The 9,176-nt window shown below is 43.3% G+C and overlaps 1 protein-coding gene across 1 annotated transcript in view; it reads right to left on the minus strand.

Moving 5' to 3' along the window:
• The window catches only part of MRM1 (mitochondrial rRNA methyltransferase 1), an 84,414-nt gene extending 75,449 nt beyond the window's left edge, over window positions 1–8,965 (minus strand). The window contains exon 1 of the mRNA XM_086954901.1: window positions 8,829–8,965. The gene's annotated coding sequence lies outside the window, so the exon portion shown is untranslated. The remainder of the gene's footprint in view (window positions 1–8,828) is intronic.
• Between the last annotated feature and the right edge of the window lie 211 nt (window positions 8,966–9,176).

A 9,176-nucleotide genomic window follows, 5' to 3' on the forward strand; every position in this document is an offset into this window, starting at 1 on the left:
CTGACCGCAACTGCAATGGCCGCTGACCGTAGGGGGTCGGATTTTGGGGGCATTACCAGCCGCTGGGCATTACCGGGTAACCCCGACAAGGCGGGAGCCGCTGGAAGCCAGAGCCCGGTTGGAGCAGCCGTGACCTACTCGGCCCGAGATCATCCAGTCAGCACCTCTTCACGCGGCCGGAGCTGCTGGGACAAGGGCGACTGCGGCTGGGGCCGCTAAACTGTCCCGACGAGCGGCGAGTGAGTGCAAGTGAACACCAATACACTTTGGGGGCAATTTTAGAGGCTGGAGCCACGCACAAAACCCCGGACTGGCAAGGGGACGATTAGTTATCCCTGGGCAAGGCGGGGGAGCGGCCACCGTGGGTGCACACTCTCTTTTGCGGCAGGAGCCGCCAGGCGGAGCAGGATGCAGCTGGAGTAACGCCGGAGAAGACAATATTGTGGTGAAGTCTCGAGGATTCTTATCCAGTAATCCATATTCTGCGGCAGGAGCGGCCAAAACATCATCTGGCAAGGTGTATAGGTAAAGGTTATACCTGACGCCGAGGACATTGATCCCAGGACCCTCAGACCTCCGGGAGACCCGTGAGCAAGCTTACCTTGCCTCCAGCAAGACTGCCAAGAATCCGGGTGCCTGCCTGTTCACGTCCCCCTCCCGCCGCCGCAATTGTGATCGAGTAGCGGCCGCCGAGCGGAGGGGGGCTCAGAACCACATCTCCCGCCAGGCTGTGCGGCGGGAGACGCCCACCAAATCGCGCCAGGCGGCGCATAAGACAAGCGTCACCCCCGCGTCGCGGGAGCGCCCAGGGCTAAGCCCGGGCAAAGGGCGGGCCCTCAGAGGCAAGAAGAGGCTAGGCTAGGCCACCCCTATAACATCTATAAAGGAGTATCACGTATTAATACCTGCGATACAAGATAACAGTGTATGCGCTGTTGACCTCTAGTGACCACCTCCCAAGTCCTGGTTACCAGACGGGGGTCGGTAGGCAGCTAGTTAGACCTGCCACCGAATCGCCCAGGAGCCTGGAAAGAGGAGGGGATTTGCTTCGAGAAGTCCTCAACAGCCCTTTCACCACCACTAAACAAGAAGAGGTAATCGCAGGAAAATATAACAATTGCATCTGTCGTTGAAGTAAGATCATCTTTTATTCTTTTTTCTCTCCTCCTTTTCATCAACTTGTGGGTACAAAACTAACTAACTGTAGCACAAACATGTCTAAAAGAAATATTCCTGTGGCACCTGAAACACCAATTAACACCATGGACAGCTATCTCGTTCAGGTGGTCAACAAGATAAACAGTGAACGAAGACAGTCGTTGGGTCTGAGTCAGTCACCTATCCTCCCCTCTACGAGTCCTCCTCCTAATCCACAAACAACCGATGTAACACTACAAGATCCTAGCTGCGTTACCCCTGAAAATAACTCCCTAGTCAATGTCACTATGGATATAAGTGGACTAAATGCGGCTGACATGGAGATACATATGGATACTGATCCGGACACACATATTGACATTGTGGTAGAAGAAGTATCGCCTGCAATGCGGGCGACTAGGGCAGTTAGAGCGTGTCGCAAGATGCAAAATAAACGAGGGGGGGGCACGGTCAGGTAAGAATAAAGCTACTCCACAGCCAAAAATTAAAGGCAAATGTCGGGAGTATGAGGAGGAAAATACTAGGGAGTTATTGGATGAAGTTTTATTGTCTAAAATATCTGACTTGTTAGAGTTAAAAATTCAGACATTTATCAAACCACTCATTAGTAAAATTGATTAACTCTCTGCGGTCATAAAGAAACTGGGAGGTACTCAAGACATATTACTTGATGCGATAGGCACTGTTTCAAATAGTGTTACTAAGCAGCTTGAATGCCAGAAGATACCTAGTGTGGGTGGGACAGCTTCAGATGGAATTCCACTAGAGGTCACTGCACCGGATAACCCACAAACTGGCCCAATCACCCATGAATTACCAAAAGAGGTCCCAATAGACCCACCGCCTGTACCAGCACCCTATAGCTTCGAGAAAGATTCGTCACAATTTGCAGCAGAAGCTTCACTGTTGGTTTTAGTATTAGCAAATGTACCTACCCTACCACCTGGCCAAACAGAGTCAACATCATCACTAACAAGTAAGGCATTATACTGGCTGTCAAATAACATGAGGATGGCGCAGTGGGGAGAACAGCAGTTAGCTGATGAAATTAAAATGGCAAGGAGGGTTACATGGATTGGGAATAAGCCAAAAAAATGGAAGGGTGACTGTGTTGTGTTAAATCTCTTAAACCCAGTCACACTTCCGAATATTTTGTCTAACATTCTTCCCCCGCAACGAAGAAGTGGCACCATAATCCCCCTTACATTGGAATTTTTTTATAATGAGTTGCAAAAAGAACCCAAACAAAATGCCTTGAAGTCAGCCTGGATGGTAAGAAATAACAGATGGGGTGGGGGACCTATGGCAACTGAAACTAATATTGTCCCAGGTAATAGGGCTGGGGCATGGGTAGGTGACCACCAAAATGTGCCTTGTTTTACTACCCCTGGGCCAAATTGGAATTTAGTGAGCAGACGGGGGCCGTGTAATTATGTCAATGAGTATGGGGCGACACGTAATGGCAATTACATTGGAGGATGGTTAGGTGACCAGCAGAACTTGCCATACCCTAACACCCCAGTGCCTAGATGGAATACAGCTATAAACGGATAGGGTTTTGGGGCTCTGTCCTGTATCTGGGGAATTAGCACTTCCAATAGGTTTGGGGCTTTGGCCGGTCTTAATGACTGTGATTGACTCAAGGGGTCGGGGGGGGGGATCTTCCAATGAAGTAAGGGATGTTACTCCCAGGGTTAACCCCGATGTTGAGTTCAATCAAAATGTACTGGACTATAGGTTAGAACCGCCACAGTACCATTCCTCTAGACAAAATACAGTGGCTCAAACACTGAATACAGATGTCTCCGAGACTATTAGACAACCCCAGGTACAGGTAAATCAAGAAATGTTAGAAATAGATAAAATATTTTGCTGGAATATTGCAGGGTTGAGAAAAAATGTATCTGATCCAGCTTGGCAACAATATCTTGCCAGTGGGGACCTTATCCTCTTCCAGGAAACCTGGGGGTTGGAGAACTATTTTAAGGTTGATTACAGATCATTTTTTATTCCCGCAATCAGCACAAATGGGGGTAGACCTTCTGGTGGTTTAACAATATGGGTCAAAATTACAGGGGGGGGGGGGTAAGCTTAAAACAAATAGATACAAATAATCCTGACCTTCTGATGATTGAACTAAAAAAAAAAAACAAGGGACAGACCATTTATGTGATCAATGTCTATAACAGACCTCTCTAATCCTATTAATAAGAGTGCCAGACAAAATATTTACCAACTACAAGACCCCTTAGAAGCAAACAATCATAGGTCCTTAAAGTGGCCAGTAGTATTAGGAAATACAAACACTATTAGCCAGATCTACCACGTCTTTGTTAGACATATGTCCCCCTTAGCTGAGAATAGTACTGCTAACCATAGCCCTTGTCTGACAGAATCCCATGACCATTTAATTGGCCAGCTTAGTGAGATCTTGACTAGAGTGGTAAAAAGATCAAATGCCGCTCACAAGTGTAAAAAAATGGGTAACTCTTGGTACAATCAGGAATGCCGGAGAGCCAAATCAGATTTAATTATTGCAGTCCGGGAAAACTCATCAGACAATGTTAAAATCAAAAGAGCTCAGTACAAAAGAAGTTTACTTTCGGCCAAAAAAAGAATGGGACGAGAGGGTATGGTCTGACCTGTTAGATGCTTGTAAGCGCAAAGACCAGACTTCCTTTTGGAGCCTTATTGCTAGAGGCACCACAGGGGTCACTGAAACTAAGGATAGATTTCTTGAGGAAAGGACTTGGGTCAGGCATTTTTCTTTACTATATGCTTGTGCCGACCCAGGCGAAAATGAAGACCAGGCTAATATATATCTTGACTTGGCATTGCATGAAACCCCTCTTGTATTTACCTTGAATGAAACAATTCTAGCAATTAAAGCTGTTAAGCCAGGAAAAGCCCCAGGCCCGGACAAAATACCTGGGGACCTCTGGAAACACGCGAATTACATTTGGGCTCCCAACATTAAACTTATTATCTAATGAAATTGCTAGTGGAGCCCCTGTCCCCGAAACTTGGAAGGGGGCGGAGATTGTAACATTATTCAAAAAAGGTGATAGGGCAATAGGTCGAATCCCTCGCACTATCAGTTTGATTGACGTGTTACAAAAAAATTTTGCCCGCCAACTTCTCAGTCGTCTTGCCTTATGGATCGAAGATCATTCTATTTTTACCAAGTACCAGGCTGGTTTTAGACCAAAAATAAGCACAGTGGACCAGGTTTTTAGATTTTTATGTTTAGTCTGGAAATACACTATCATAAGGAGCTCCCATATATACGTGGCTTTCGTCGACTTGAAAGCAGCTTTTGATATGGTTCCCCGGGCAGACCTATGGAAGACACTAAATAATATGGGCGTGCCCGGAAACATTCTACAGTTATTAATCAGACTCCATGAGAATAATTATGCACGAGTCAGATGGGGACCAAATGGGGAACTAAGTGAGAAGATAAAAATAGCTAAAGGGGTTAGGCAAGGGTGTGTAATGGCACCTACCCTATTCTCCTTTTAGGTTAACGATATTCCCGACACCCTTTTGGCCTGCGAGCAGGACTCTCCCAAATTGTGTGGTGAAGCCGTTCCGGCATTGTTATTTGCAGATGACACCATTTTAATCTCTCAGACACCTAGAGGACTTCAGAACCTTTTAAATAAATTTAGTTTGTATTGTCATGACAGGAAATTGGAAATTAATTCCTCAAAAACAAAGGTCATGACCATCAACCCTCATAAAGGTTTTAACAAAGCTTTTGAAATAAATTATGAAATTATTGAAGAAGTCCCTAATTTTAAATACCTTGGTATCATTTTAGATAGCAAAATAACATGGAAAACTCACTTAGAAAATGCAAAACTGAGGTTGACTCAAAACCAGTTCCCGATTTTTAAAAAGCACAAGAATAGTCATTTTAAATCAGTTTTACCGGCCATTGAATTATTTAAATGTAAAGCACAATCATCCTCCCTCTATGGAGCAGATCTTTGGGGTTATGCATTGAAGGACACCTTTCTAGTTCGAGAGAATACCTTCATTAGACAGCTCCTCGGTGTACCTGGTTCCAGGCCATTGACCCCTGTACTGTGGGACCTCAATTTTTGACGCACAGATGATTATGCTTCTCTTCGCCCATTGCTTTACTGGGTCCGTCTGTGGTCTACAGAGGAGTTGGTAGACTACAGAGAAGCACTGAAAGAGATAATGGCTATAAAAAATATCACTTATCTGCCATGGTTAGTGTACGTCGAAAAATGGTTTGGAAAACTGGGCCTGAGTAACTTCTGGTCAGACCCAGATTCCCTCACTAATAGCTCAAAAAAGCTTCTGAAACAAAGGTACTGGGAGTTTATTCGTGACTCAGTGTTAGCCAACCCCAATATAGGGACTCTGACTTCAAAATTATTTGAAGTAAAAATGAATATGCAACTAGAGCCCCTTATGGATGAAATCTACCCCCGATTGGCTAAAAGTCTATATCTAAAATTCCGGTACAGCATTTTGCAAACGAGGGACAGGACAATCAAATGGCACTGTAATAAGGGTGCAGACAGGAATACTGTTTCAGTTTTATGTGAGCTCTGTGAAATGGGGTTGAAAGAGGATGAGTCTCATGTTTTATTTATATGTCCTGCATATCTTAACGCAAGGAAAAAATGGTTAAAGCCCATATGCAAAATGTTAGGCATTCGCCACATTGGCGTTGGGCTTAGAATTTTTAAGGGAGACACCTCTCAACCGATAGTGTTCAGTCTGAGCCGTTTCCTCTTATGTGTAGCTTTGATCAGAAAGAGGAAAGGTTTTAAAATCTAATTTTATCTACTATTGTATTCCACTATCGCTGGCTAGAATTGAACGTATAAGTTAGGTGCAGAAGTATAAAGAACTGGCTAGCATAACATTGTTGTTTTTAGTGATCCTGGTACTGTTTTATATAGAAAATATTTTATTGTTTTATTCTGTATATTTATTAAGTGATCTCGTTAGATGAGGCAAGCTGACTACGATGAACTGCCTTGCAACCAAAAAAAAAAAAAAACCCTCAGGGAAATGTAATTATATACTCTGTATTATTTGATACAAGAAAAATTGCTGCTAATTGTACCCAAATTTTACTGTGACTTTGTATCCGCTTGTATTTATTAGTTGTATGTATTGTAGCTTACAAGTTTTTTTTAACCAAATAAAGATTGAATTGATTTTCAAATACTAAAAATCAACTTTACATATTCGGCAGTTAGGAAATATTAAGTACTTTTTTTGTAATCCTGAAGTGTGATGGAAACAAAGATTTTAATGAGATCAAAACAATCAAAACATTTAACTTGGTGAAGCACAAATGATAAACATTAACTGAAACTCAATTTCCACACATCATTATTTGCATAGAACATAGTTTTATCAGTAAAAATTGTGCATAATTTGTGGCCATTTCATTCGAAAACGTGATGCCAATAAATGACATTAGTTACATTAAAATCATCATATGCCTCATGCTCAAAGTCAAGTGAGTCGCGAAGGTTTGCTGCTCTAAAAATTGGGTTGCAATTCTGAAATGTTTAAGGAGCACTGGCATTGTACTTTCAACAAGGAGTTATGGATCGTCACATACTGTGACATAATGAACTCACTGAACAGTTGTATTGCATAGTATCCTTCCTATAGCACATACTACCCCAATGTGGGTCACTAAGGTGCTCGCCTATATGGAGTTGCAAGCTACACCATGTAGGGTATGTTGCTGGAAGGGTGTTATCTTTGATTTGAACCAAAGTGGGAAGTGTTCCCTTGCTGTGTGTGATGCGGTAATAGAGTTACGGGCACAGCGATTAGCAGGGCAATAGATGAGGTCGTATGAGAGACAGGCACACATTTTATGATATGGCAGTTTCAATAAGCTCTGCAGGTCCCTCTGTGGTATTTCTTTTGGTCCCAGTCCACTTAACTGGTTATCGGACAAGGTTGTCAATCCCGAGATTTCTGATTACGATTATGGTCCTGAGCAGGCATAGCCTCGGAGAGAGAGATGGTCAGGAGCTCTGGGGAATTTACTTTTTTATTACAATATGAGATGGCAAAACACAGTTGTAGCATGTAATTAATTTTCACAAGCAGTAGTGGACTATATTAGAGTCCCCAAGTAGCGAGATAGATTAGAGTCCCCAAGTGACAATTGGCATGTGGCACATCTCCACAGTTATTCAAAGCCTGTTCATTTGGTGTTGGGTGGTTATTTTGTTGTGAACCGATCGGGTGATAGACATGACCTGTAGCGGTTATGTTGAATGTGAGTGTTAGGTAGCCAAGCGATTCAAAGGAACATGTAGCCCGTTTGAACTACAATCGACTGCATAAATGCTGAGTGTTATAGTATTAGCAAGGGCTAGAAGGGTTATGTAGGATTTTACATAAGTATAAGATACCCAGTCTAGGAAGTGGTCAGCCTTTCACAACTTACATGGACAAACACATATGTTAGATTGTTTGTGGACATCAGAGCTTGCTAGTCAGACTTGCATATCTTTGGACAGTAGCTGTACTTGAAGGAGTGACTTTATCTGGGTTTGATCCCACGAGTATAAAATAGTTAGTGCAGTTAGTTTTAAATGAGCAGTATCAGAAGTATGAAAACAGCTACATGAACAGTAAGTAAGCAGGGGTCTGCCTTTTCCGTTGGCTATTTACAATATTTTTCGATACCTTAACCACAGACGGTAGGGAAATCAAAATCGTCCCTGGAATTTGTTTTCAAACCAGTGGTACACTGCGGAATGCAACACACGAATGGGAGCATGGTGGGGTAGGGCCAACCCTGCAGCACACTGGGAAACTCCCAAAATAAGCGGCGCAGGTCTGACCTTAGCTTCTTCGCAACAAGCGAGGATGTAAAAGGCGAGAGAGGCAACCAACCCTTTAAAATGTAACTCCGCTACCCTCGACTGTTGATGAAATGACACCAAAGCTAAAGAATCATTTGTGACGCTGCTGTAAATGGGCTACAAATTAATAATACAATTTTTTTTCAGAAAGCCTGACCGAAGTTCTGCATCAGACCTTGTTATGTTAAAAGAGGGCACACTGTAGAGATACAAACTACATAAAATGGAAATGATAGAGATGACTGATTGGCTGTTCTCTTTCTAATATATATATATATATATCAATCAAGGGAGGGATCCCCCGAAACGCGTCATGGCGGCATTGGCAAAAATTAAATATTGCACTGAAGAAATCTTGGGTCCACGCTGGTCTTTTCGAAGTTACTGAAGTAGTAAGGCAAGGTGGGAAATATATATATATATATATACACACATACACGAACTAGGAAGAAGGCTGGTCTTTCCTAAATCGTGTGTAGGATTGAAGGTTGGTGTGCATAAAATGCACATCAGTGTGGAAGTGATCAAATATTCACAGAACTGGAATCGAACCATGGCAAGGCTGTGCCCACAGCTTCATGAAGTGGAACAAAAGCAGCATGACATTGTCAATGGCAGGTTACATCATAAAATGCAATCGTTAGTTCTTAAATACCAACATGAATATATGAGCAAATGTGGTAGAATTCTGAGCGGGCCCTAAAGCCACAACCGTAACGAATACAAATACTGCAGGCAACGAAATGAAAACAAATGATTTTAAAAAACGGGAACCCCAGTACTTGCATGAACCACGTGCTTGACCTCAGCCTGATGCCCGTTACTGATGTTTTACTTCTTACCTAGATGACACTTTACTCCCAACGTCACTGCTTCCAGGTCGCCAGACAACCAGTCCCACGGCTTAACATATTATGGGAGACGCCTTGGGGTGGGTGGGACTCGTAATGTGTAAAGTGACCTAGGATTGGAGCACTGTCAGGGCCTCGGCGAATCCTAGAACGCAGCATATAATTCAGAAGAACTCGTTGGCTGTGGCGTCTGCACGTGCAGTTGCTGTATGCAAATATGTTCAGAGCCTTCTTCCGGGGTGAGAGCCTGGCAACTTGGGGCGCAATGAACTTAACTATTCAG

Source organism: Lissotriton vulgaris, chromosome 2_1 (assembly GCF_964263255.1).
Source record: "Lissotriton vulgaris chromosome 2_1, aLisVul1.2, whole genome shotgun sequence".
NCBI lineage: Eukaryota > Metazoa > Chordata > Amphibia > Caudata > Salamandridae > Lissotriton > Lissotriton vulgaris.